This window comes from Sinocyclocheilus rhinocerous, unplaced genomic scaffold (genome assembly GCF_001515625.1).
Source record: "Sinocyclocheilus rhinocerous isolate Xijiao unplaced genomic scaffold, SAMN03320098_v1.1 scaffold1782, whole genome shotgun sequence".
NCBI classification, from domain to species: Eukaryota; Metazoa; Chordata; class Actinopteri; order Cypriniformes; family Cyprinidae; genus Sinocyclocheilus; species Sinocyclocheilus rhinocerous.
The window spans coordinates 174,689-180,955 of NW_015666960.1; positions in this window are offsets into that span (position 1 = coordinate 174,689).

Here is a 6,267-nt window from a genome sequence, read left to right on the forward strand (position 1 = left end):
ATCATGTTGATTATAGCTCTATATTGCAGCTGTCACAGATTGTTAATTCAATCCCATTTTTGATCATTCTGTTATCTTTTATCTTCAAAGCATTCAAACAACACTTTATATTTGCTATATATTCAATAACACTTGCCTTTGAGATATTCATTTTAATAAATTGCATATTTTAAGGAGAACGCAACACTATCAGCTTTATTAGATTATAAACATTGTGTGAGCGGACAGGTTTTAGCTGCTCCTTGTTACTTGGAGTATCTTTTTCATTCTTTTCCTAATCAGTAACTGAAAAATAACAACATCTGTGGGATGCATTTCAGAGCCTGAACTATCTCAATTATTTCTGTTTTAGCTTCAATCAGGAACAAGAGAGAACATGTAATCGGTTGGAAGAAGAAACTGAGATAAGAAAAGTTCTTGCGTTTTGTTCTTGCAAGAATTTTGTTCTTGTCTTCGATCAAAATCAGTCAACCAGGACATGACCAGACTTTTAACCACAAGTGGAAATATAAAGACTATTAGAGAGAAAAATAGGGAAGTGAGAGAGTTACAAACATCAAAGGAAGATGTAAAGTTTAGCGAGTTTCACCAAATTCAGAGTGCTTACACTTTTGTCTTATAAATAAAAGTTATGTAATGGTCATATATAAAATGGTCATAATTCAGAACAGTCTCTTTCTTGCTCAGTCTGTCTGAATTCTAGATAAAATATCGGGTCTGAATTTCCCCTTAAATAAATGTGTGACAGAAACCAAATTTGATGTAGTTAAAGGAGATAAGACGCCTGATAAATATCTGTGGTTAAGGCAGTGTAAATGTGTAGTACAGCAGTTCCTCTGTTCAGGCTTTGCTTTGCAAATGAACTGAACACTGCACTTCTGTATGCTGCGCTGGGGAAGCTGTGCCTGATGTAGGCGGCTGGCAGTTTTGGGTATTTCAGGAGACGAAACATGGATGTTTTATTGCATTGTGTGTATGTTTGTGAGTTGGTGAACCTGTGCGTGTTAAACTGATTCCTTATAGGCATGTGTAAGAGGTTTTTTTTAAAGGGAAAAGGGCTGACATCATTCTGGCAGCCCCCTGATATCAGAGACGCAACACTTTCCTTAGTAGATATCAGTCATTAGGTGTTATTAAAATTCACTCGCCAAGCCGTGAAATTTCCTCAAGTGCATATTATGATGGAAATGACATATTTCTTTGCCTTGACACCCTTTTCTCTGCTTCACACACGTGTCGCCAATTCCTAAAATTAGAAAGGCGCATTGAAACTCAATTTGGGGCAATTTGATCCAGTAAAGTGTTTTCAGTCTAAAGGTGCAAAGCTGCTTTTTTGTCGCAACTTTAAATAACTTGGCTATCTTATGAGGAACTCGGACTGTGATTCTCCCCTTTGTATATGTGCCCACGTCCTGAAAGCACCAAAGGGCACGTAGGTACTTCTGCTATGAAAAATGCTATTTGACTAATTAATGCTAAACTTGGTGTTTCTGTTTCACTTAGGATAGGACATAGGCCTATGCCGAGGAAGACATATTCTGAAAAGTCGAGTACCCTGTTAATTTCTAGAAAGCCAGAATTGGCCTGTCCCTTGTCTAAATATCATGTGCATGAAAGTACCGAATAAGGCCAGTCACTTCTCGCTGTACTCTTTCATTTGGGTCACAAATAAACACGCTGTACATTCCTGTTCACACATTTACCTCTGTAACCTCTCGACACTTCCTCTGACAATATTGGGGTTATAGTTAAAAAAATTATCAAGTCAAAAAAATCTTTTGACAGCTCTGTTTTTGTTTAATTGAATGTTGAAATAAACTCATTCGTACTTTCTGTACATATTAAAACCATAATTTAAGCAGAAATTTAGAACATTAAATAGAAATGTACTACTGTAAAATCATAATAAATTAAATTGGAAATCTATTGTTCTATCGTTACTTCTGTCATTCTATCGTATCTATCGTTCTATATTTTTTTCTTTGCTGTACTCTTTCATTTGGGTCACAAATAAACACGCTGTACATTCCTGTTCACACATTTGCCTCTGTAACCTCTCAACACTTCCTCTGACAATATTGGGGTTATAGTTAAAAAAATTATCAAGTCAAAAAAATCTTTTGACAGCTCTGTTTTTGTTTAATTGAATGTTGAAATAAACTCATTCGTACTTTCTGTACATATTAAAACCATAATTTAAGCAGAAATTTAGAACATTAAATAGAAATGTACTACTGTAAAATCATAATAAATTAAATTGGAAATCTATTGTTCTATCGTTACTTCTGTCATTCTATCGTATCTATCGTTCTATATTTTTTTCTTTGCTGTACTCTTTCATTTGGGTCACAAATAAACACGCTGTACATTCCTGTTCACACATTTGCCTCTGTAACCTCTCGACACTTCCTCTGACAATATTGGGGTTATAGTTAAAAAAATTATCAAGTCAAAAAAATCTTTTGACAGCTCTGTTTTTGTTTAATTGAATGTTGAAATAAACTCATTCGTACTTTCTGTACATATTAAAACCATAATTTAAGCAGAAATTTAGAACATTAAATAGAAATGTACTACTGTAAAATCATAATAAATTAAATTGGAAATCTATTGTTCTATCGTTACTTCTGTCATTCTATCGTATCTATCGTTCTATATTTTTTTCTTTGCTGTACTCTTTCATTTGGGTCACAAATAAACACGCTGTACATTCCTGTTCACACATTTGCCTCTGTAACCTCTCGACACTTCCTCTGACAATATTGGGGTTATAGTTAAAAAAATTATCAAGTCAAAAAAATCTTTTGACAGCTCTGTTTTTGTTTAATTGAATGTTGAAATAAACTTGTCTGTCTGTCTGTCTATCGTTCTATCATTCTATCGTTCTATCTATTGTTCTATCTATCAATCTATCATATCATTGTATCTTATCATTCTACCATATCGTATCGTTCTATCGTATTGTATTGTTCTATCAAATAATATCTATCTATCTATCTATCTATCTATCTATCTATCTATCTATCATCTATCTATCTATCTATCTGTCTGTCTGTCTGTCTGTCTGTCTGTCTGTCTATCGTTCTATCATTCTATCGTTCTATCATTCTATCGTTCTATCTATTGTTCTATCTATCAATCTATCGTATCATTGTATCATATCATTCTACCATATCGTATCATTCTATCAAATCATATCTATCTATCTATCTATCTATCTATCTATCTATCTGTCTGTCGTTCTATCATTCTATCTATTGTTCTATCTTTCAATCTATCGTATCATTGTATCGTATCATTCTATCATATCGTATCGTTCTATCGTATTGTATTGTTCTATCAAATCATATCTATCTATTTATCTATCTATCTATCTATCGTTCTATCTATCGTTCTATCGTTCTACTGTATCGAATCATTCTATCTTATTGTATCGTGTCATTCTATCGTTCTGTCTATCATTCTATTTATCTATTGTTTTATCTGTTTTTCTATATATATACCATTCTATCTATAGTTCTTTCTTTCTGTCTATATTTTATTTGAACTTTAAAATGACATATAGCTATATCTGTTTCCTATCTTTTTTAACATTGTGTAGGCCTATACAATAAAATGTTTGGGCTGATATCGGAAAATGTTTTTACTGTATGTTTTACTGTAAGTTGACATATGTATATATTTATTCTAAGGATTATAAAAACTAACTTTAAAAAACTATAACACTTTTTATGCTTTGTACAGCATTTTATTGGCAAAATATGCATTTATATAAGATGAAGTTTCCAGGCTCCAGTCAAGATATTACAGTTTTTTTACAATCATATTTGCACTAATAACAGAACCTTCATGTCATTTTTCAAAACTCTAGACACATAATTCACAACTGATGATCAAAATGATTTTTCAAAACACTTAACACTTTTTCCAAATGCTTGGATACAATACACATGAACCAAAGATCTTTTGTTCATTGAACTAAAATCACCGGTTCCAAATGACACAACTTAACATCAAAGTATTACTAATTCAAAATGCAACTCGCGCATTACATCTGAGTTGAGTGTCTGTTCATTTCATTACAATTATCAATTGATACAACTGCTCAAAATGCAACATAACTGTTCCATTACTCCTGAAGCATAGTTTTTATGGAAATAATGAACTATATTAAATGTTTAGATTATGAAAGTGAAGCAACTGAGGACTGAGTATGTTCAGGTATGATCAGTTTCAAGTTGCCTGTTGTTGAGAGAAAAAAAATCCCCCAAAAATTCTATATAATTGTTATCAGTATTTGTTTTTCCTACAATAAATGTCTTTTTAGGGGGTGATAGAGCTGGAAGCTGATGAAAACCATTCATATTTTTGGATGAGGCAGGCTTTAACCTGGCCATGACATGGAGCCCAGTGGTTGAGAGCGGCCCAGAACGATGTTCGCTGCATGGGGGGCCTAACCACCCCCCACTGAATGTGATTTTGAGGGGCCCCATAGCAAAATCAGTGCAATGGGCCCAGAATTCCTATAGCGATGGCACTGAAAGCAATCATGGTTTCAGGCCCATCCACAGTGTATCACCTTGAATTTATCCCCATACTCCCCTTTCCTTACTGTAACCCGACTGAAGAATTTCTCCACATGGAGGTGGAATGTTTACAATAAGCGCACTCACAAACAAGTCTCTCTTCTCCAGGCCATAGATGATGCGTGCAATGACATCACAGGAGGAGACCAATGTCAGGCCTGGATTTGCCATGCCAGAAGATTTTTTCCATGATGTTTATCTAATGAAAACATCCATTATGATGTGGATGAGAACTTGTGGCCAAATCCACAAGACAGGGTTGATAAAAACATAGAAGTGCAGTGAGGAACACTTACTGTATGCCTACTGTAGTATTTTTCTTATCTAATTTTTTCTTAACGTTTTTTTTTTTAAACCTGTTGTGAGTTGATTATTTCATCAATAATTTTCAAATTTTGTTTAATTATTCCAGCGTCTGTACTTTTCTCTCTAGTCTATTACAATGATGTATGAATGTGAACCATAATGAAAGCTGCATCATGTGCTTATATTTAATGATTGTACTAAAAACTACACAGTGAAACTATGGGTGTCTTTTGTGTGGGTGATCTAAAGTAATGTCCCTATGATATTTCATAATAAATGAGTTTTTTGAACCAATGCTTCTGCAAATGCAAGGCTTCTTTAAATATATGAACGCAATATGCAAAGTTTTGTACATTGGACAGCCTGTGTTACAAATAATGACTGTTTTGAGTTTTGTGTCTAGAGTTTTGAAAAATGACATCAAGTTTCTGAAATTGGTGACAAAATGATTGTAAAAAACTATCTTCAGGAAATACGCCCTGTTTGAAAAATGTCATCAGTACGAAAGTGAAGAAAAAAAAATTCTCGCTGTACTCTTTCATTTGGGTCACAAATAAACATGCTGTACATTCCTGTTCACACATTTGCCTCTGTAACCTCTCAACACTTCCTCTGACAATATTGGGGTTATAGTTCAAACATAAATAAATAAATACATAAATTACAAAATCTATTCAGGATATCATTAGCCTAATATATCTTTTCAGAGAATCTTATTTTGACAACCCTTTTTGTCAAATTGAATGTCAAAATGAGCTCAAGACAAGATTTATGATGGGAGACATTTCACTGAGGAAAATTATACTTTCTCTACATATCAAAACCATAATTTAAACAGAAATGTACAGTAATAAATGGAAATGTAGGCTACTTCTGTAAAGTGATAGGCTATCTATTTCCCCCTTTTAAATCAATGTGTAAATATTTGGGATGATATTGCCAAAAAAAAAAAAAAAACATTTTACTGTAAGATTTGTATGATTTTGACATAATGGAAAACTATTTCATGTTTTATACACCTTTGTATTTTTGTTCAAATGTGCCTTAATATAAGGTAAAGTGTCCAGGCTCCAGCTCAAGATACTTTCTTAAAGGGGTCATATGATGTTGCTAAAAAGAACATTATGTTGTGTATTTGGTGTAATGCAATGTGTTTATGCGGTTTAAGGTTCAAAAAACACATTATTTTCCACATACTGTACATTATTGTTTCTCCTCTATGCCTTTCTGAAATGCGTCGGTTTTTACAAAGCTCATCGGTCTGAAAAGCGAGGTGTGCTCTGATTGGCCAGCTATCCAGTGCGTTGTGATTGGCCGAATACCTCAAGCATGTGACGGAAATGTTACACCCCTTACCATACTGTGATGCCCTGTC